The following is a 22,026-nucleotide window of genomic DNA, read 5'->3' as shown; positions in this document are numbered from 1 at the left end:
AATAATAGCTTTCTACTAGAGCAAATTGAACAAACATGGGAGGCCAAAGGGGGCACCCAGACTTGAACTGGGGACCTCTTGACCTGCACTCAAATTCTCTACCACTGAGTTATACCCCCTGATAACACAGCTGTTCCCCTTTACAGCAGTGGAGTAAGACTGAACTTGCAAGGTGCACTTGAGCCTCTGATTTCCTCCATTGACGCAAATTCAATTATATTTACTCAAAGAAATAATGACTATTTGTCCAGAGACGACATAATAAATCGTTTTTTTATGTCTAGTTAAGATTTCCAACCATTGTTCTTGTGAGAAACATTTTGGATTCAAACTGGACAGTGTTTTTGAAATAATCAAAACTGAATTCAAAAAGCAAATAACAAGAAATATCAGGAAAAATTTGGACTGAAGAAAGGTAAACGCTGGCTCGTATTTTAAGGTAACTAATCAAAAGCTGCAAGAAATGATCATATGCATGTTTAATAGCATTTCTCAGTTAATTTCTTCGGTCTAATAAGCTTGTTCAATGAAACATGGGAGAACAAAGGGGTTGCCCACACTTGAACTAGAGTCATCTTTACCTGCAGTCAAATGCTCCACCTCTGAGCTGTACCTCCTGATCTCACGTGTGGTCCCATTCACAGTGGTGGAGATGGACTCAACTTGCAAGGTGTACTTGAGCCTCTGATTTTCTCTATTGACGCAAATTAAATTTTACTTCCACAAAGAAATAATGATCAGTTGTTCTCTTATTACGTTACAAAGCGTTCTTTTATGTCAAATTAAGATTTCCTAATCTGGTTAGGCTGGAAAAATTTCTGATTGGAACTTGACATCGTTGTGAAATGCTCAAAAATGGATTCAAAAACCAACAAATAAATCTCTGCCAAAAATGTTGACGTAACTTTGGAAAACTCTTCTTCGTAATTAGACATAATTAAGCAAATTCTTCTTGAATTAATTATGGGTATAATTTGCAGCATTTGTGAGGTAATAATAGCTTTCTACCAGAGCAAATACGGGAGAACAAAGGGGGCACCCAGATTTGAACTGGGGACCTCTTGATCTGCAGTCAAATGCTCTACCACTGAGCTATACCCCCTGCTCTCACAAGTACTCCCATTCACAGAAGTGGATAAGGACAGAACTTGCAAGGTGTACTTGGGCCTCTGATTTTCTCTATTGATGCAAATTAAATTTTTCTTACACAAGGAAATAATGATCAGTTGTTCTCCGATTACGTTACAAAGCATTCTTTTAAGTCAAATTAAGATTTCCTAATCTGGTTAGGCTGGAAAAACTTCTGATTGGAACTTGACATCGTTGTGAAATGCTCAAAAATGGATTCAAAAACCAACAAATAAATCTCTGCCAAAAATGTTGACGTAACTTTGGAAAACTCTTCTTCGTAATTAGACATAATTAAGCAAATTCTTCTTGAATTAATTATGGGTATAATTTGCAGCATTTGTGAGGTAATAATAGCTTTCTACCAGAGCAAATACGGGAGAACAAAGGGGGCACCCAGATTTGAACTGGGGACCTCTTGATCTGCAGTCAAATGCTCTACCACTGAGCTATACCCCCTGCTCTCACAAGTACTCCCATTCACAGAAGTGGATAAGGACAGAACTTGCAAGGTGTACTTGGGCCCTGATTTTCTCTATTGATGCAAATTTAATTTTTCTTACACAAGGAAATAATGATCAGTTGTTCTCCGATTACGTTACAAAGCGTTCTTTTAAGTCAAATTAAGATTTCCTAATCTGGTTAGGCTGGAAAAATTTCTGATTGGAACTTGACATCGTTGTGAAATGCTCAAAAATGGATTCAAAAACCAACAAATAAATCTCTGCCAAAAATGTTGACGTAACTTTGGAAAACTCTTCTTCGTAATTCGACATAATTAAGCAAATTCTTCTTGAATTAATTATGGGTATAATTTGCAGCATTTGTGAGGTAACAATAGCTTTCTACCAGAGAACAAAGGGGGCACCCAGATTTGAACTGGGGACCTCTTTACCTGCAGTCAAATGCTCTACCACTGAGCTGTACCCCCTGCTCTCACAGGTACTCCCATTCACAGAAGTGGATAAGGACAGAACTTGCAAGGTGTACTTGGGCCTCTGATTTTCTCTATTGATGCAAATTAAATTTTTCTTACACAAGGAAATAATGATCAGTTGTTCTCTGATTACGTTACAAAGCGTTCTTTTAAGTCAAATTAAGATTTCCTAATCTGGTTAGGCTGGAAATATTTCTGATTGGAACTTGACATCGTTGTGAAATGCTCAAAAATGGATTCAAAAACCAACAAATAAATCTCTGCCAAAATTGTTAACGTAACTTTGGAAAACTCTTCTTCGAAATTAGACATAATTAAGCAAATTCTTCCTGAATTAATTATGGGTATAATTTGCAGCATTTGTGAGGTAATAATAGCTTTCTACTAGAGCAAATTGAACAAACATGGGAGGCCAAAGGGGGCACCCAGACTTGAACTGGGGACCTCTTGACCTGCACTCAAATTCTCTACCACTGAGTTATACCCCCTGATCACACAACTGTTCCCCTTTACAGCAGTGGAGTAAGACTGAACTTGCAAGGTGCACTTGAGCCTCTGATTTCCTCCATTGACGCAAATTCAATTATATTTACTCAAAGAAATAATGACCATTTGTCCAGAGACGACATAATAAATCGTTTTTTTATGTCTAGTTAAGATTTCCAACCGTTGTTCTTGTGAGAAATATTTTGGATTCAAACTGGACAGTGTTTTTGAAATAATCAAAACTGAATTCAAAAAGCAAATAACAAGAAATATCAGGAAAAATTTGGACTGAAGAAAGGTAAACGCTTGCTCGTATTTTAAGGTAACTAATCAAAAGCTGCAAGAAACGATCATATGCATGTTTAATAGCATTTCTCAGTTAATTTCTTCGGTCCAATAAGCTTGTTCAATGAAACATGGGAGAACAAAGGGGTCGCCCACACTTGAACTAGAGACATCTTTACCTGCAGTCAAATGCTCCACCTCTGAGCTGTACCTCCTGATCTCACGGGTGGTCCCATTCACAGTGGTGGAGATGGACTCAACTTGCAAGGTGTACTTGAGCCTCTGATTTTCTCTATTGACGCAAATTAAATTTTACTTCCACAAAGAAATAATGATCAGTTGTTCTCTTATTACGTTACAAAGCGTTCTTTTATGTCAAATTAAGATTTCCTAATCTGGTTAGGCTGGAAAAATTTCTGATTGGAACTTGACATCGTTGTGAAATGCTCAAAAATGGATTCAAAAACCAACAAATAAATCTCTGCCAAAAATGTTGACGTAACTTTTGAAAACTCTTCTTCGTAATTAGACATAATTAAGCAAATTCTTCTTGAATTAATTATGGGTAGAATTTGCAGCATTTGTGAGGTAATAATAGCTTTCTACCAGAGCAAATACGGGAGAACAAAGGGGGCACCCAGATTTGAACTAGGGACCTCTTGATCTGCAGTCAAATGCTCTACCACTGAGCTATACCAACTGCTCTCACAAGTACTCCCATTCACAGAAGTGGATAAGGACAGAACTTTCAAGGTGTACTTGGGCCTCTGATTTTCTCTATTGATGCAAATTAAATTTTTCTTACACAAGGAAATAATGATCAGTTGTTCTCTGATTACGTTACAAAGCGTTCTTTTAAGTCAAATTAAGATTTCCTAATCTGGTTAGGTTGGAAATATTTCAGATTGGAACTTGACATTATTGTGAAATGCTCAAAAATTCATTTAAAAAAACAAGAAATAAATCTCTGCCAAAATTGTTAACGTAACTTTGGTAAACTCTTCTTCGAAATTAGACATAATTAAGCAAATTCTTCCTGAATTAATTATGGGTATAATTTGCAGCATTTGTGAGGTAATAATAGCTTTCTACTAGAGCAAATTGAACAAACATGGGAGGCCAAAGGGGGCACCCAGACTTGAACTGGGGACCTCTTGACCTGCACTCAAATTCTCTACCACTGAGTTATACCCCCTGATCACACAACTGTTCCCCTTTACAGCAGTGGAGTAAGACTGAACTTGCAAGGTGCACTTGAGCCTCTGATTTCCTCCATTGACGCAAATTCAATTATATTTACTCAAAGAAATAATGACCATTTGTCCAGAGACGACATAATAAATCGTTTTTTTATGTCTAGTTAAGATTTCCAACCATTGTTCTTGTGAGAAACATTTTGGATTCAAACTGGACAGTGTTTTTGAAATAATCAAAACTGAATTCAAAAAGCAAATAACAAGAAATATCAGGAAAAATTTGGACTGAAGAAAGGTAAACGCTTGCTCGTATTTTAAGGTAACTAATCAAAAGCGGCAAGAAATGATCATATGCATGTTTAATAGCATTTCTCAGTTAATTTCTTCGGTCTAATAAGCTTGTTCAATGAAACATGGGAGAACAAAGGGGTTGCCCACACTTGAACTAGAGTCATCTTTACCTGCAGTCAAATGCTCCACCTCTGAGCTGTACCTCCTGATCTCACGGGTGGTCCCATTCACAGTGGTGGAGATGGACTCAACTTGCAAGGTGTACTTGAGCCTCTGATTTTCTCTATTGACGCAAATTAAATTTTACTTCCACAAAGAAATAATGATCAGTTGTTCTCTTATTACGTTACAAAGCGTTCTTTTATGTCAAATTAAGATTTCCTAATCTGGTTAGGCTGGAAAAATTTCTGATTGGAACTTGACATCGTTGTGAAATGCTCAAAAATGGATTCAAAAACCAACAAATAAATTTCTGCCAAAAATGTTGACGTAACTTTGGAAAACTCTTCTTCGTAATTAGACATAATTAAGCAAATTCTTCTTGAATTAATTATGGGTATAATTTGCAGCATTGGTGAGGTAATAATAGCTTTTTACCAGAGCAAATACGGGAGAACAAAGGGGGCACCCAGATTTGAACTGGGCACCTCTTGATCTGCAGTTAAATGCTCTACCACTGAGCTATACCCCCTGCTCTCACAAGTACTCCAATTCACAGAAGTGGATAAGGACAGAACTTGCAAGGTGTACTTGGGCCTCTGATTTTCTCTATTGATGCAAATTAAATTTTTCTTACACAAGGAAATAATGATCAGTTGTTCTCCGATTACGTTACAAAGCGTTCTTTTAAGTCAAATTAAGATTTCCTAATCTGGTTAGGCTGGAAAAATTTCTGATTGGAACTTGACATCGTTGTGAAATGCTCAAAAATGGATTCAAAAACCAACAAATAAATCTCTGCCAAAAATGTTGACGTAACTTTGGAAAACTCTTCTTCGTAATTAGACATAATTAAGCAAATTCTTCCTGAATTAATTATGGGTATAATTTGCAGCATTTGTGAGGTAATAATAGCTTTCTACCAGAGCAAATACGGGAGAACAAAGGGGGCACCCAGATTTGAACTGGGGACCTCTTGATCTGCAGTCAAATGCTCTACCACTGAGCTATACCCCCTGCTCTCACAAGTACTCCCATTCACAGAAGTGGATAAGGACAGAACTTGCAAGGTGTACTTGAGCCTCTGATTTTCTCTATTGACGCAAATTAAATTTTACTTCCACAATGAAATAATGATCAGTTGTTCTCTTATTACGTTACAAAGCGTTCTTTTATGTCAAATTAAGATTTCCTATCTGGTTAGGCTGGAAAAATTTCTGATTGGAACTTGACATCGTTGTGAAATGCTCAAAAATGGATTCAAAAACCAACAAATAAATCTCTGCAAAAAATGTTGATGTAACTTTGGAAAACTCTTCTTCGTAATTAGACATAATTAAGCAAATTCTTCTTGAATTAATTATGGGTATAATTTGCAGCATTGGTGAGGTAATAATAGCTTTCTACCAGAGCAAATATGGGAGAACAAAGGGGGCACCCACATTTGAACTGGGGACCTCTTGATCTGCAGTCAAATGCTCTACCACTGAGCTATACCCCCTGCTCTCACAAGTACTCCAATTCACAGAAGTGGATAAGGACAGAACTTGCAAGGTGTACTTGAGCCTCTGATTTTCTCTATTGACGCAAATTAAATTTTACTTCCACAAAGAAATAATGATCAGTTGTTCTCTTATTACGTTACAAAGCGTTCTTTTATGTCAAATTAAGATTTCCTAATCTGGTTAGGCTGGAAAAATTTCTGATTGGAACTTGACATCGTTGTGAAATGCTCAAAAATGGATTCAAAAACCAACAAATAAATCTCTGCCAAAAATGTTGACGTAACTTTGGAAAACTCTTCTTCGTAATTAGACATAATTAAGCAAATTCTTCTTGAATTAATTATGGGTATAATTTGCAGCATTTGTGAGGTAATAATAGCTTTCTACCAGAGCAAATACGGGAGAACAAAGGGGGCACCCAGATTTGAACTGGGGACCTCTTGATCTGCAGTCAAATGCTCTACCACTGAGCTATACCCCCTGCTCTCACAAGTACTCCCATTCACAGAAGTGGATAAGGACAGAACTTGCAAGGTGTACTTGGGCCTCTGATTTTCTCTATTGATGCAAATTAAATTTTTCTTACACAAGGAAATAATGATCAGTTGTTCTCCGATTACGTTACAAAGCGTTCTTTTAAGTCAAATTAAGATTTCCTAATCTGGTTAGGCTGGAAAAATTTCTGATTGGAACTTGACATCGTTGTGAAATGCTCAAAAATGGATTCAAAAACCAACAAATAAATCTCTGCCAAAAATGTTGACGTAACTTTGGAAAACTCTTCTTCGTAATTAGACATAATTAAGCAAATTCTTCTTGAATTAATTATGGGTATAATTTGCAGCATTTGTGAGGTAACAATAGCTTTCTACCAGAGAACAAAGGGGGCACCCAGATTTGAACTGGGGACCTCTTGATCTGCAGTCAAATGCTCTACCACTGAGCTATACCCCCTGCTCTCACAAGTACTCCCATTCACAGAAGTGGATAAGGACAGAACTTGCAAGGTGTACTTGGGCCTCTGATTTTCTCTATTGATGCAAATTAAATTTTTCTTACACAAGGAAATAATGATCAGTTGTTCTCTGATTACGTTACAAAGCGTTCTTTTAAGTCAAATTAAGATTTCCTAATCTGGTTAGGTTGGAAATATTTCAGATTGGAACTTGACATTATTGTGAAATGCTCAAAAATTCATTTAAAAAAACAAGAAATAAATCTCTGCCAAAATTGTTAACGTAACTTTGGAAAACTCTTCTTCGAAATTAGACATAATTAAGCAAATTCTTCCTGAATTAATTATGGGTATAATTTGCAGCATTTGTGAGGTAATAATAGCTTTCTACTAGAGCAAATTGAACAAACATGGGAGGCCAAAGGGGGCACCCAGACTTGAACTGGGGACCTCTTGACCTGCACTCAAATTCTCTACCACTGAGTTATACCCCCTGATCACACAACTGTTCCCCTTTACAGCAGTGGAGTAAGACTGAACTTGCAAGGTGCACTTGAGCCTCTGATTTCCTCCATTGACGCAAATTCAATTATATTTACTCAAAGAAATAATGATCATTTGTCCAGAGACGACATAATAAATCGTTTTTTTATGTCTAGTTAAGATTTCCAACCGTTGTTCTTGTGAGAAATATTTTGGATTCAAACTGGACAGTGTTTTTGAAATAATCAAAACTGAATTCAAAAAGCAAATAACAAGAAATATCAGGAAAAATTTGGACTGAAGAAAGGTAAACGCTTGCTCGTATTTTAAGGTAACTAATCAAAAGCTGCAAGAAACGATCATATGCATGTTTAATAGCATTTCTCAGTTAATTTCTTCGGTCTAATAAGCTTGTTCAATGAAACATGGGAGAACAAAGGGGTCGCCCACACTTGAACTAGAGTCATCTTTACCTGCAGTCAAATGCTCCACCTCTGAGCTGTACCTCCTGATCTCACGTGTGGTCCCATTCACAGAGGTGGAGATGGACTCAACTTGCAAGGTGTACTTGAGCCTCTGATTTTCTCTATTGACGCAAATTAAATTTTACTTCCACAAAGAAATAATGATCAGTTGTTCTCCGATTACGTTACAAAGCATTCTTTTAAGTCAAATTAAGATTTCCTAATCTGGTTAGGCTGGAAAAATTTCTGATTGGAACTTGACATCGTTGTGAAATGCTCAAAAATGGATTCAAAAACCAACAAATAAATCTCTGCCAAAAATGTTGACGTAACTTTGGAAAACTCTTCTTCGTAATTAGACATAATTAAGCAAATTCTTCTTGAATTAATTATGGGTATAATTTGCAGCATTTGTGAGGTAATAATAGCTTTCTACCAGAGCAAATACGGGAGAACAAAGGGGGCACCCAGATTTGAACTGGGGACCTCTTGATCTGCAGTCAAATGCTCTACCACTGAGCTATACCCCCTGCTCTCACAAGTACTCCCATTCACAGAAGTGGATAAGGACAGAACTTGCAAGGTGTACTTGGGCCTCTGATTTTCTCTATTGATGCAAATTAAATTTTTCTTACACAAGGAAATAATGATCAGTTGTTCTCTGATTATGTTACAAAGCGTTCTTTTAAGTCAAATTAAGATTTCCTAATCTGGTTAGGTTGGAAATATTTCAGATTGGAACTTGACATTATTGTGAAATGCTCAAAAATTCATTTAAAAAAACAAGAAATAAATCTCTGCCAAAATTGTTAACGTAACTTTGGAAAACTCTTCTTCGAAATTAGACATAATTAAGCAAATTCTTCCTGAATTAATTATGGGTAAAATTTGCAGCATTTGTGAGGTAATAATAGCTTTCTACTAGAGCAAATTGAACAAACATGGGAGGCCAAAGGGGGCACCCAGACTTGAACTGGGGACCTCTTGACCTGCAGTCAAATTCTCTACCACTGAGTTATACCCCCTGATAACACAGCTGTTCCCCTTTACAGCAGTGGAGTAAGACTGAACTTGCAAGGTGCACTTGAGCCTCTGATTTCCTCCATTGACGCAAATTCAATTATATTTACTCAAAGAAATAATGATCATTTGTCCAGAGACGACATAATAAATCGTTTTTTTATGTCTAGTTAAGATTTCCAACCGTTGTTCTTGTGAGAAATATTTTGGATTCAAACTGGACAGTGTTTTTGAAATAATCAAAACTGAATTCAAAAAGCAAATAACAAGAAATATCAGGAAAAATTTGGACTGAAGAAAGGTAAACGCTGGCTCGTATTTTAAGGTAATTAATCAAAAGCTGCAAGAAATGATCATATGCATGTTTAATAGCATTTCTCAGTTAATTTCTTCGGTCTAATAAGCTTGTTCAATGAAACATGGGAGAACAAAGGGGTCGCCCACACTTGAACTAGAGACATCTTTACCTGCAGTCAAATGCTCCACCTCTGAGCTGTACCTCCTGATCTCACGGGTGGTCCCATTCACAGAGGTGGAGATGGACTCAACTTGCAAGGTGTACTTGAGCCTCTGATTTTCTCTATTGACGCAAATTAAATTTTACTTCCACAAAGAAATAATGATCAGTTGTTCTCTTATTACGTTACAAAGCGTTCTTTTATGTCAAATTAAGATTTCCTAATCTGGTTAGGCTGGAAAAATTTCTGATTGGAACTTGACATCGTTGTGAAATGCTCAAAAATGGATTCAAAAACCAACAAATAAATCTCTGCCAAAAATGTTGACGTAACTTTGGAAAACTCTTCTTCGTAATTAGACATAATTAAGCAAATTCTTCTTGAATTAATTATGGGTATAATTTGCAGCATTTGTGAGGTAATAATAGCTTTCTACCAGAGCAAATACGGGAGAACAAAGGGGGCACCCAGATTTGAACTGGGGACCTCTTGATCTGCAGTCAAATGCTCTACCACTGAGCTATACCCCCTGCTCTCACAAGTACTCCCATTCACAGAAGTGGATAAGGACAGAACTTGCAAGGTGTACTTGGGCCTCTGATTTTCTCTATTGATGCAAATTAAATTTTTCTTACACAAGGAAATAATGATCAGTTGTTCTCTGATTACGTTACAAAGCGTTCTTTTAAGTCAAATTAAGATTTCCTAATCTGGTTAGGCTGGAAAAATTTCTGATTGGAACTTGACATCGTTGTGAAATGCTCAAAAATGGATTCAAAAACCAACAAATAAATCTCTGCCAAAAATGTTGACGTAACTTTGGAAAACTCTTCTTCGTAATTAGACATAATTAAGCAAATTCTTCCTGAATTAATTATGGGTATAATTTGCAGCATTTGTGAGGTAACAATAGCTTTCTACCAGAGAACAAAGGGGGCACCCAGATTTGAACTGGGGACCTCTTGATCTGCAGTCAAATGCTCTACCACTGAGCTATACCCCCTGCTCTCACAAGTACTCCAATTCACAGAAGTGGATAAGGACAGAACTTGCAAGGTGTACTTGAGCCTCTGATTTTCTCTATTGACGCAAATTAAATTTTTCTTACACAAGGAAATAATGATCAGTTGTTCTCTGATTACGTTACAAAGCGTTCTTTTAAGTCAAATTAAGATTTCCTAATCTGGTTAGGCTGGAAAAATTTCTGATTGGAACTTGACATCGTTGTGAAATGCTCAAAAATGAATTCAAAAACCAACAAATAAATCTCTGCCAAAAATGTTGACGTAACTTTGGAAAACTCTTCTTCGTAATTAGACATAATTAAGCAAATTCTTCTTGAATTAATTATGGGTATAATTTGCAGCATTTGTGAGGTAATAATAGCTTTCTACCAGAGCAAATATGGGAGAACAAAGGGGGCACCCACATTTGAACTGGGGACCTCTTGATCTGCAGTCAAATGCTCTACCACTGAGCTATACCCCCTGCTCTCACAAGTACTCCCATTCACAGAAGTGGATAAGGACAGAACTTGCAAGGTGTACTTGGGCCTCTGATTTTCTCTATTGATGCAAATTAAATTTTTCTTACACAAGGAAATAATGATCAGTTGTTCTCCGATTACGTTACAAAGCGTTCTTTTAAGTCAAATTAAGATTTCCTAATCTGGTTAGGCTGGAAAAATTTCTGATTGGAACTTGACATCGTTGTGAAATGCTCAAAAATGGATTCAAAAACCAACAAATAAATCTCTGCCAAAAATGTTGACGTAACTTTGGAAAACTCTTCTTCGTAATTAGACATAATTAAGCAAATTCTTCTTGAATTAATTATGGGTATAATTTGCAGCATTTGTGAGGTAATAATAGCTTTCTACCAGAGCAAATACGGGAGAACAAAGGGGGCACCCAGATTTGAACTGGGGACCTCTTGATCTGCAGTCAAATGCTCTACCACTGAGCTATACCCCCTGCTCTCACAAGTACTCCCATTCACAGAAGTGGATAAGGACAGAACTTGCAAGGTGTACTTGGGCCTCTGATTTTCTCTATTGATGCAAATTAAATTTTTCTTACACAAGGAAATAATGATCAGTTGTTCTCTGATTACGTTACAAAGCGTTCTTTTAAGTCAAATTAAGATTTCCTAATCTGGTTAGGTTGGAAATATTTCAGATTGGAACTTGACATTATTGTGAAATGCTCAAAAATTCATTTAAAAAAACAAGAAATAAATCTCTGCCAAAATTGTTCACGTAACTTTGGAAAACTCTTCTTCGAAATTAGACATAATTAAGCAAATTCTTCCTGAATTAATTATGGGTATAATTTGCAGCATTTGTGAGGTAATAATAGCTTTCTACTAGAGCAAATTGAACAAACATGGGAGGCCAAAGGGGGCACCCAGACTTGAACTGGGGACCTCTTGACCTGCAGTCAAATTCTCTACCACTGAGTTATACCCCCTGATAACACAGCTGTTCCCCTTTACAGCAGTGGAGTAAGACTGAACTTGCAAGGTGCACTTGAGCCTCTGATTTCCTCCATTGACGCAAATTCAATTATATTTACTCAAAGAAATAATGATCATTTGTCCAGAGACGACATAATAAATCGTTTTTTTATGTCTAGTTAAGATTTCCAACCGTTGTTCTTGTGAGAAATATTTTGGATTCAAACTGGACAGTGTTTTTGAAATAATCAAAACTGAATTCAAAAAGCAAATAACAAGAAATATCAGGAAAAATTTGGACTGAAGAAAGGTAAACGCTGGCTCGTATTTTAAGGTAATTAATCAAAAGCTGCAAGAAACGATCATATGCATGTTTAATAGCATTTCTCAGTTAATTTCTTCGGTCTAATAAGCTTGTTCAATGAAACATGGGAGAACAAAGGGGTCGCCCACACTTGAACTAGAGACATCTTTACCTGCAGTCAAATGCTCCACCTCTGAGCTGTACCTCCTGATCTCACGGGTGGTCCCATTCACAGTGGTGGAGATGGACTCAACTTGCAAGGTGTACTTGAGCCTCTGATTTTCTCTATTGACGCAAATTAAATTTTACTTCCACAAAGAAATAATGATCAGTTGTTCTCTTATTACGTTACAAAGCGTTCTTTTATGTCAAATTAAGATTTCCTAATCTGGTTAGGCTGGAAAAATTTCTGATTGGAACTTGACATCGTTGTGAAATGCTCAAAAATGGATTCAAAAACCAACAAATAAATCTCTGCCAAAAATGTTGACGTAACTTTGGAAAACTCTTCTTCGTAATTAGACATAATTAAGCAAATTCTTCTTGAATTAATTATGGGTATAATTTGCAGCATTTGTGAGGTAATAATAGCTTTCTACCAGAGCAAATACGGGAGAACAAAGGGGGCACCCACATTTGAACTGGGGACCTCTTGATCTGCAGTCAAATGCTCTACCACTGAGCTATACCCCCTGCTCTCACAAGTACTCCCATTCACAGAAGTGGATAAGGACAGAACTTGCAAGGTGTACTTGGGCCTCTGATTTTCTCTATTGATGCAAATTAAATTTTTCTTACACAAGGAAATAATGATCAGTTGTTCTCTGATTACGTTACAAAGCGTTCTTTTAAGTCAAATTAAGATTTCCTAATATGGTTAGGTTGGAAATATTTCAGATTGGAACTTGACATTATTGTGAAATGCTCAAAAATTCATTTAAAAAAACAAGAAATAAATCTCTGCCAAAATTGTTAACGTAACTTTGGAAAACTATTCTTCGAAATTAGACATAATTAAGCAAATTCTTCCTGAATTAATTATGGGTATAATTTGCAGCATTTGTGAGGTAATAATAGCTTTCTACTAGAGCAAATTGAACAAACATGGGAGGCCAAAGGGGGCACCCAGACTTGAACTGGGGACCTCTTGACCTGCACTCAAATTCTCTACCACTGAGTTATACCCCCTGATCACACAACTGTTCCCCTTTACAGCAGTGGAGTAAGACTGAACTTGCAAGGTGCACTTGAGCCTCTGATTTCCTCCATTGACGCAAATTCAATTATATTTACTCAAAGAAATAATGACCATTTGTCCAGAGACGACATAATAAATCGTTTTTTTATGTCTAGTTAAGATTTCCAACCATTGTTCTTGTGAGAAACATTTTGGATTCAAACTGGACAGTGTTTTTGAAATAATCAAAACTGAATTCAAAAAGCAAATAACAAGAAATATCAGGAAAAATTTGGACTGAAGAAAGGTAAACGCTGGCTCGTATTTTAAGGTAATTAATCAAAAGCTGCAAGAAATGATCATATGCATGTTTAATAGCATTTCTCAGTTAATTTCTTCGGTCTAATAAGCTTGTTCAATGAAACATGGGAGAACAAAGGGGTCGCCCACACTTGAACTAGAGACATCTTTACCTGCAGTCAAATGCTCCACCTCTGAGCTGTACCTCCTGATCTCACGGGTGGTCCCATTCACAGTGGTGGAGATGGACTCAACTTGCAAGGTGTACTTGAGCCTCTGATTTTCTCTATTGACGCAAATTAAATTTTACTTCCACAAAGAAATAATGATCAGTTGTTCTCTTATTACGTTACAAAGCGTTCTTTTATGTCAAATTAAGATTTCCTAATCTGGTTAGGCTGGAAAAATTTCTGATTGGAACTTGACATCGTTGTGAAATGCTCAAAAATGGATTCAAAAACCAACAAATAAATCTCTGCCAAAAATGTTGACGTAACTTTGGAAAACTCTTCTTCGTAATTAGACATAATTAAGCAAATTCTTCTTGAATTAATTATGGGTATAATTTGCAGCATTTGTGAGGTAATAATAGCTTTCTACCAGAGCAAATACGGGAGAACAAAGGGGGCACCCAGATTTGAACTGGGGACCTCTTGATCTGCAGTCAAATGCTCTACCACTGAGCTATACCCCCTGCTCTCACAAGTACTCCCATTCACAGAAGTGGATAAGGACAGAACTTGCAAGGTGTACTTGGGCCTCTGATTTTCTCTATTGATGCAAATTAAATTTTTCTTACACAAGGAAATAATGATCAGTTGTTCTCTGATTACGTTACAAAGCGTTCTTTTAAGTCAAATTAAGATTTCCTAATCTGGTTAGGTTGGAAATATTTCAGATTGGAACTTGACATTATTGTGAAATGCTCAAAAATTCATTTAAAAAAACAAGAAATAAATCTCTGCCAAAATTGTTAACGTAACTTTGGTAAACTCTTCTTCGAAATTAGACATAATTAAGCAAATTCTTCCTGAATTAATTATGGGTATAATTTGCAGCATTTGTGAGGTAATAATAGCTTTCTACTAGAGCAAATTGAACAAACATGGGAGGCCAAAGGGGGCACCCAGACTTGAACTGGGGACCTCTTGACCTGCAGTCAAATTCTCTACCACTGAGTTATACCCCCTGATAACACAGCTGTTCCCCTTTACAGCAGTGGAGTAAGACTGAACTTGCAAGGTGCACTTGAGCCTCTGATTTCCTCCATTGACGCAAATTCAATTATATTTACTCAAAGAAATAATGATCATTTGTCCAGAGACGACATAATAAATCGTTTTTTTATGTCTAGTTAAGATTTCCAACCGTTGTTCTTGTGAGAAATATTTTGGATTCAAACTGGACAGTGTTTTTGAAATAATCAAAACTGAATTCAAAAAGCAAATAACAAGAAATATCAGGAAAAATTTGGACTGAAGAAAGGTAAACGCTGGCTCGTATTTTAAGGTAACTAATCAAAAGCTGCAAGAAACGATCATATGCATGTTTAATAGCATTTCTCAGTTAATTTCTTCGGTCTAATAAGCTTGTTCAATGAAACATGGGAGAACAAAGGGGTCGCCCACACTTGAACTAGAGACATCTTTACCTGCAGTCAAATGCTCCACCTCTGAGCTGTACCTCCTGATCTCACGGGTGGTCCCATTCACAGTGGTGGAGATGGACTCAACTTGCAAGGTGTACTTGAGCCTCTGATTTTCTCTATTGACGCAAATTAAATTTTACTTCCACAAAGAAATAATGATCAGTTGTTCTCTTATTACGTTACAAAGCGTTCTTTTATGTCAAATTAAGATTTCCTAATCTGGTTAGGCTGGAAAAATTTCTGATTGGAACTTGACATCGTTGTGAAATGCTCAAAAATGGATTCAAAAACCAACAAATAAATCTCTGCCAAAAATGTTGACGTAACTTTGGAAAACTCTTCTTCGTAATTAGACATAATTAAGCAAATTCTTCTTGAATTAATTATGGGTATAATTTGCAGCATTTGTGAGGTAATAATAGCTTTCTACCAGAGAACAAAGGAGGAACCCAGATTTGAACTGGGGACCTCTTGATCTGCAGTCAAATGCTCTACCACTGAGCTATACCCGCTGCTCTCACAAGTACTCCCATTCACAGAAGTGGATAAGGACAGAACTTGCAAGGTGTACTTGGGCCTCTGATTTTCTCTATTGTTGCAAATTAAATTTTTCTTACACAAGGAAATAATGATCAGTTGTTCTCTGATTACGTTACAAAGCGTTCTTTTAAGTCAAATTAAGATTTCCTAATCTGGTTAGGTTGGAAATATTTCAGATTGGAACTTGACATTATTGTGAAATGCTCAAAAATTCATTTAAAAAAACAAGAAATAAATCTCTGCCAAAATTGTTAACGTAACTTTGGTAAACTCTTCTTCGAAATTAGACATAATTAAGCAAATTCTTCCTGAATTAATTATGGGTATAATTTGCAGCATTTGTGAGGTAATAATAGCTTTCTACTAGAGCAAATTGAACAAACATGGGAGGCCAAAGGGGGCACCCAGACTTGAACTGGGGACCTCTTGACCTGCACTCAAATTCTCTACCACTGAGTTATACCCCCTGATAACACAGCTGTTCCCCTTTACAGCAGTGGAGTAAGACTGAACTTGCAAGGTGCACTTGAGCCTCTGATTTCCTCCATTGACGCAAATTCAATTATATTTACTCAAAGAAATAATGACCATTTGTCCAGAGACGACATAATAAATCGTTTTTTTATGTCTAGTTAAGATTTCCAACCGTTGTTCTTGTGAGAAATATTTTGGATTCAAACTGGACAGTGTTTTTGAAATAATCAAAACTGAATTCAAAAAGCAAATAACAAGAAATATCAGGAAAAATTTGGACTGAAGAAAGGTAAACGCTGGCTCGTATTTTAAGGTAATTAATCAAAAGCTGCAAGAAATGATCATATGCATGTTTAATAGCATTTCTCAGTTAATTTCTTCGGTCTAATAAGCTTGTTCAATGAAACATGGGAGAACAAAGGGGTCGCCCACACTTGAACTAGAGACATCTTTACCTGCAGTCAAATGCTCCACCTCTGAGCTGTACCCCCTGATCTCACGGGTGGTCCCATTCACAGTGGTGGAGATGGACTCAACTTGCAAGGTGTACTTGAGCCTCTGATTTTCTCTATTGACGCAAATTAAATTTTACTTCCACAAAGAAATAATGATCAGTTGTTCTCTTATTACGTTACAAAGCGTTCTTTTATGTCAAATTAAGATTTCCTAATCTGGTTAGGCTGGAAAAATTTCTGATTGGAACTTGACATCGTTGTGAAATGCTCAAAAATGGATTCAAAAACCAACAAATAAATCTCTGCCAAAAATGTTGACGTAACTTTGGAAAACTCTTCTTCGTAATTAGACATAATTAAGCAAATTCTTCTTGAATTAATTATGGGTATAATTTGCAGCATTTGTGAGGTAATAATAGCTTTCTACCAGAGCAAATACGGGAGAACAAAGGGGGCACCCAGATTTGAACTGGGGACCTCTTGATCTGCAGTCAAATGCTCTACCACTGAGCTATACCCCCTGCTCTCACAAGTACTCCCATTCACAGAAGTGGATAAGGACAGAACTTGCAAGGTGTACTTGGGCCTCTGATTTTCTCTATTGATGCAAATTAAATTTTTCTTACACAAGGAAATAATGATCAGTTGTTCTCCGATTACGTTACAAAGCGTTCTTTTAAGTCAAATTAAGATTTCCTAATCTGGTTAGGCTGGAAAAATTTCTGATTGGAACTTGACATCGTTGTGAAATGCTCAAAAATGGATTCAAAAACCAACAAATAAATCTCTGCCAAAAATGTTGACGTAACTTTGGAAAACTCTTCTTCGATATTAGACATAATTAAGCAAATTCTTCTTGAATTAATTATGGGTATAATTTGCAGCATTTGTGAGGTAATAATAGCTTTCTACCAGAGCAAATACGGGAGAACAAAGGGGGCACCCAGATTTGAACTGGGGACCTCTTGATCTGCAGTCAAATGCTCTACCACTGAGCTATACCCCCTGCTCTCACAAGTACACCCATTCACAGAAGTGGATAAGGACAGAACTTGCAAGGTGTACTTGGGCCTCTGATTTTCTCTATTGATGCAAATTAAATTTTTCTTACACAAGGAAATAATGATCAGTTGTTCTCCGATTACGTTACAAAGCGTTCTTTTAAGTCAAATTAAGATTTCCTAATCTGGTTAGGCTGGAAAAATTTCTGATTGGAACTTGACATCGTTGTGAAATGCTCAAAAATGGATTCAAAAACCAACAAATAAATCTCTGCCAAAAATGTTGACGTAACTTTGGAAAACTCTTCTTCGTAATTCGACATAATTAAGCAAATTCTTCTTGAATTAATTATGGGTATAATTTGCAGCATTTGTGAGGTAACAATAGCTTTCTACCAGAGCAAATACGGGAGAACAAAGGGGGCACCCAGATTTGAACTGGGGACCTCTTGATCTGCAGTCAAATGCTCTACCACTGAGCTATACCCCCTGCTCTCACAAGTACTCCCATTCACAGAAGTGGATAAGGACAGAACTTGCAAGGTGTACTTGGGCCTCTGATTTTCTCTATTGATGCAAATTAAATTTTTCTTACACAAGGAAATAATGATCAGTTGTTCTCTGATTACGTTACAAAGCGTTCTTTTAAGTCAAATTAAGATTTCCTAATCTGGTTAGGTTGGAAATATTTCAGATTGGAACTTGACATTATTGTGAAATGCTCAAAAATTCATTTAAAAAAACAAGAAATAAATCTCTGCCAAAATTGTTCACGTAACTTTGGAAAACTCTTCTTCGAAATTAGACATAATTAAGCAAATTCTTCCTGAATTAATTATGGGTATAATTTGCAGCATTTGTGAGGTAATAATAGCTTTCTACTAGAGCAAATTGAACAAACATGGGAGGCCAAAGGGGGCACCCAGACTTGAACTGGGGACCTCTTGACTTGCAGTCAAATTCTCTACCACTGAGTTATACCCCCTGATAACACAGCTGTTCCCCTTTACAGCAGTGGAGTAAGACTGAACTTGCAAGGTGCACTTGAGCCTCTGATTTCCTCCATTGACGCAAATTCAATTATATTTACTCAAAGAAATAATGACTATTTGTCCAGAGACGACATAATAAATCGTTTTTTTATGTCTAGTTAAGATTTCCAACCATTGTTCTTGTGAGAAACATTTTGGATTCAAACTGGACAGTGTTTTTGAAATAATCAAAACTGAATTCAAAAAGCAAATAACAAGAAATATCAGGAAAAATTTGGACTGAAGAAAGGTAAACGCTTGCTCGTATTTTAAGGTAACTAATCAAAAGCGGCAAGAAATGATCATATGCATGTTTAATAGCATTTCTCAGTTAATTTCTTCGGTCTAATAAGCTTGTTCAATGAAACATGGGAGAACAAAGGGGTTGCCCACACTTGAACTAGAGACATCTTTACCTGCAGTCAAATGCTCCACCTCTGAGCTGTACCTCCTGATCTCACGGGTGGTCCCATTCACAGTGGTGGAGATGGACTCAACTTGCAAGGTGTACTTGAGCCTCTGATTTTCTCTATTGACGCAAATTAAATTTTACTTCCACAAAGAAATAATGATCAGTTGTTCTCTTATTACGTTACAAAGCGTTCTTTTATGTCAAATTAAGATTTCCTAATCTGGTTAGGCTGGAAAAATTTCTGATTGGAACTTGACATCGTTGTGAAATGCTCAAAAATGGATTCAAAAACCAACAAATAAATCTCTGCCAAAAATGTTGACGTAACTTTGGAAAACTCTTCTTCGTAATTAGACATAATTAAGCAAATTCTTCTTGAATTAATTATGGGTATAATTTGCAGCATTTGTGAGGTAATAATAGCTTTCTACCAGAGCAAATACGGGAGAACAAAGGGGGCACCCAGATTTGAACTGGGGACCTCTTGATCTGCAGTCAAATGCTCTACCACTGAGCTATACCCCCTGCTCTCACAAGTACTCCCATTCACAGAAGTGGATAAGGACAGAACTTGCAAGGTGTACTTGGGCCTGTGATTTTCTCTATTGATGCAAATTAAATTTTTCTTACACAAGGAAATAATGATCAGTTGTTCTCTGATTACGTTACAAAGCGTTCTTTTAAGTCAAATTAAGATTTCCTAATCTGGTTAGGTTGGAAATATTTCTGATTGGAACTTGACATTATTGTGAAATGCTCAAAAATTCATTTAAAAAAACAAGAAATAAATCTCTGCCAAAATTGTTAACGTAACTTTGGTAAACTCTTCTTCGAAATTAGACATAATTAAGCAAATTCTTCCTGAATTAATTATGGGTATAATTTGCAGCATTTGTGAGGTAATAATAGCTTTCTACTAGAGCAAATTGAACAAACATGGGAGGCCAAAGGGGGCACCCAGACTTGAACTGGGGACCTCTTGACCTGCACTCAAATTCTCTACCACTGAGTTATACCCCCTGATCACACAACTGTTCCCCTTTACAGCAGTGGAGTAAGACTGAACTTGCAAGGTGCACTTGAGCCTCTGATTTCCTCCATTGACGCAAATTCAATTATATTTACTCAAAGAAATAATGACCATTTGTCCAGAGACGACATAATAAATCGTTTTTTTATGTCTAGTTAAGATTTCCAACCGTTGTTCTTGTGAGAAATATTTTGGATTCAAACTGGACAGTGTTTTTGAAATAATCAAAACTGAATTCAAAAAGCAAATAACAAGAAATATCAGGAAAAATTTGGACTGAAGAAAGGTAAATGCTGGCTCGTATTTTAAGGTAATTAATCAAAAGCTGCAAGAAATGATCATATGCATGTTTAATAGCATTTCTCAGTTAATTTCTTCGGTCCAATAAGCTTGTTCAATGAAACATGGGAGAACAAAGGGGTCGCCCACACTTGAACTAGAGACATCTTTACCTGCAGTCAAATGCTCCACCTCTGAGCTGTACCTCCTGATCTCACGGGTGGTCCCATTCACAGTGGTGGAGATGGACTCAACTTGCAAGGTGTACTTGAGCCTCTGATTTTCTCTATTGACGCAAATTAAATTTTACTTCCACAAAGAAATAATGATCAGTTGTTCTCTTATTACGTTACAAAGCGTTCTTTTATGTCAAATTAAGATTTCCTAATCTGGTTAGGCTGGAAAAATTTCTGATTGGAACTTGACATCGTTGTGAAATGCTCAAAAATGGATTCAAAAACCAACAAATAAATCTCTGCCAAAAATGTTGACGTAACTTTGGAAAACTCTTCTTCGTAATTAGACATAATTAAGCAAATTCTTCTTGAATTAATTATGGGTATAATTTGCAGCATTTGTGAGGTAATAATAGCTTTCTACCAGAGCAAATACGGGAGAACAAAGGGGGCACCCAGATTTGAACTGGGGACCTCTTGATCTGCAGTCAAATGCTCTACCACTGAGCTATACCCCCTGCTCTCACAAGTACTCCAATTCACAGAAGTGGATAAGGACAGAACTTGCAAGGTGTACTTGGGCCTCTGATTTTCTCTATTGATGCAAATTAAATTTTTCTTACACAAGGAAATAATGATCAGTTGTTCTCCGATTACGTTACAAAGCGTTCTTTTAAGTCAAATTAAGATTTCCTAATCTGGTTAGGCTGGAAAAATTTCTGATTGGAACTTGACATCGTTGTGAAATGCTCAAAAATGGATTCAAAAACCAACAAATAAATCTCTGCCAAAAATGTTGACGTAACTTTGGAAAACTCTTCTTCGTAATTAGACATAATTAAGCAAATTCTTCTTGAATTAATTATGGGTATAATTTGCAGCATTTGTGAGGTAATAATAGCTTTCTACCAGAGCAAATACGGGAGAACAAAGGGGGCACCCAGATTTGAACTGGGGACCTCTTGATCTGCAGTCAAATGCTCTACCACTGAGCTATACCCCCTGCTCTCACAAGTACTCCCATTCACAGAAGTGGATAAGGACAGAACTTGCAAGGTGTACTTGGGCCTCTGATTTTCTCTATTGATGCAAATTAAATTTTTCTTACACAAGGAAATAATGATCAGTTGTTCTCTGATTACGTTACAAAGCGTCTTTTAAGTCAAATTAAGATTTCCTAATCTGGTTAGCTTGGAAATATTTCAGATTGGAACTTGACATTATTGTGAAATGCTCAAAAAATCATTTAAAAAAACAAGAAATAAATCTCTGCCAAAATTGTTCACGTAACTTTGGAAAACTCTTCTTCGTAATTAGACATAATTAAGCAAATTCTTCCTGAATTAATTATGGGTATAATTTGCAGCATTTGTGAGGT

General features: G+C 36.6%; 20 non-coding genes across 20 annotated transcripts; all 20 read right to left on the bottom strand.

The window, feature by feature from the left end:
* Positions 1 to 1,030: 1,030 nt before the first annotated feature.
* Positions 1,031 to 1,102, bottom strand: trnac-gca (transfer RNA cysteine (anticodon GCA)). Its single transcript has one exon. It is a non-coding gene; the product is annotated as a tRNA-Cys (tRNA).
* A 413-nt stretch (positions 1,103 to 1,515) lies between these two features.
* trnac-gca (transfer RNA cysteine (anticodon GCA)) lies at positions 1,516 to 1,587 on the bottom strand. The gene has a single exon. It is a non-coding gene; the product is annotated as a tRNA-Cys (tRNA).
* A 3,840-nt stretch (positions 1,588 to 5,427) lies between these two features.
* trnac-gca (transfer RNA cysteine (anticodon GCA)) lies at positions 5,428 to 5,499 on the bottom strand. Its single transcript has one exon. It is a non-coding gene; the product is annotated as a tRNA-Cys (tRNA).
* Positions 5,500 to 5,911: 412 nt separating this feature from the next.
* trnac-gca (transfer RNA cysteine (anticodon GCA)) lies at positions 5,912 to 5,983 on the bottom strand. The gene has a single exon. It is a non-coding gene; the product is annotated as a tRNA-Cys (tRNA).
* Positions 5,984 to 6,396: 413 nt separating this feature from the next.
* On the bottom strand, positions 6,397 to 6,468 carry trnac-gca (transfer RNA cysteine (anticodon GCA)). The gene has a single exon. It is a non-coding gene; the product is annotated as a tRNA-Cys (tRNA).
* A 401-nt stretch (positions 6,469 to 6,869) lies between these two features.
* trnac-gca (transfer RNA cysteine (anticodon GCA)) lies at positions 6,870 to 6,941 on the bottom strand. The gene has a single exon. It is a non-coding gene; the product is annotated as a tRNA-Cys (tRNA).
* Positions 6,942 to 8,347: 1,406 nt separating this feature from the next.
* On the bottom strand, positions 8,348 to 8,419 carry trnac-gca (transfer RNA cysteine (anticodon GCA)). The gene has a single exon. It is a non-coding gene; the product is annotated as a tRNA-Cys (tRNA).
* Positions 8,420 to 9,825: 1,406 nt separating this feature from the next.
* On the bottom strand, positions 9,826 to 9,897 carry trnac-gca (transfer RNA cysteine (anticodon GCA)). The gene has a single exon. It is a non-coding gene; the product is annotated as a tRNA-Cys (tRNA).
* A 401-nt stretch (positions 9,898 to 10,298) lies between these two features.
* trnac-gca (transfer RNA cysteine (anticodon GCA)) lies at positions 10,299 to 10,370 on the bottom strand. Its single transcript has one exon. It is a non-coding gene; the product is annotated as a tRNA-Cys (tRNA).
* A 413-nt stretch (positions 10,371 to 10,783) lies between these two features.
* On the bottom strand, positions 10,784 to 10,855 carry trnac-gca (transfer RNA cysteine (anticodon GCA)). Its single transcript has one exon. It is a non-coding gene; the product is annotated as a tRNA-Cys (tRNA).
* A 413-nt stretch (positions 10,856 to 11,268) lies between these two features.
* On the bottom strand, positions 11,269 to 11,340 carry trnac-gca (transfer RNA cysteine (anticodon GCA)). Its single transcript has one exon. It is a non-coding gene; the product is annotated as a tRNA-Cys (tRNA).
* Positions 11,341 to 12,746: 1,406 nt separating this feature from the next.
* Positions 12,747 to 12,818, bottom strand: trnac-gca (transfer RNA cysteine (anticodon GCA)). Its single transcript has one exon. It is a non-coding gene; the product is annotated as a tRNA-Cys (tRNA).
* Positions 12,819 to 14,224: 1,406 nt separating this feature from the next.
* trnac-gca (transfer RNA cysteine (anticodon GCA)) lies at positions 14,225 to 14,296 on the bottom strand. The gene has a single exon. It is a non-coding gene; the product is annotated as a tRNA-Cys (tRNA).
* Positions 14,297 to 15,690: 1,394 nt separating this feature from the next.
* Positions 15,691 to 15,762, bottom strand: trnac-gca (transfer RNA cysteine (anticodon GCA)). The gene has a single exon. It is a non-coding gene; the product is annotated as a tRNA-Cys (tRNA).
* A 1,406-nt stretch (positions 15,763 to 17,168) lies between these two features.
* trnac-gca (transfer RNA cysteine (anticodon GCA)) lies at positions 17,169 to 17,240 on the bottom strand. Its single transcript has one exon. It is a non-coding gene; the product is annotated as a tRNA-Cys (tRNA).
* A 413-nt stretch (positions 17,241 to 17,653) lies between these two features.
* Positions 17,654 to 17,725, bottom strand: trnac-gca (transfer RNA cysteine (anticodon GCA)). The gene has a single exon. It is a non-coding gene; the product is annotated as a tRNA-Cys (tRNA).
* A 413-nt stretch (positions 17,726 to 18,138) lies between these two features.
* Positions 18,139 to 18,210, bottom strand: trnac-gca (transfer RNA cysteine (anticodon GCA)). Its single transcript has one exon. It is a non-coding gene; the product is annotated as a tRNA-Cys (tRNA).
* A 1,406-nt stretch (positions 18,211 to 19,616) lies between these two features.
* On the bottom strand, positions 19,617 to 19,688 carry trnac-gca (transfer RNA cysteine (anticodon GCA)). The gene has a single exon. It is a non-coding gene; the product is annotated as a tRNA-Cys (tRNA).
* A 1,406-nt stretch (positions 19,689 to 21,094) lies between these two features.
* trnac-gca (transfer RNA cysteine (anticodon GCA)) lies at positions 21,095 to 21,166 on the bottom strand. Its single transcript has one exon. It is a non-coding gene; the product is annotated as a tRNA-Cys (tRNA).
* Positions 21,167 to 21,579: 413 nt separating this feature from the next.
* trnac-gca (transfer RNA cysteine (anticodon GCA)) lies at positions 21,580 to 21,651 on the bottom strand. Its single transcript has one exon. It is a non-coding gene; the product is annotated as a tRNA-Cys (tRNA).
* Positions 21,652 to 22,026: the final 375 nt, after the last annotated feature.

Source organism: Erpetoichthys calabaricus, chromosome 6 (genome assembly GCF_900747795.2).
Source record: "Erpetoichthys calabaricus chromosome 6, fErpCal1.3, whole genome shotgun sequence".
NCBI classification, from domain to species: domain Eukaryota; kingdom Metazoa; phylum Chordata; class Cladistia; order Polypteriformes; family Polypteridae; genus Erpetoichthys; species Erpetoichthys calabaricus.
The sequence above is the reverse complement of the archived record's forward strand: the minus strand, read 5'-3'. Positions and strand labels throughout refer to the sequence as shown.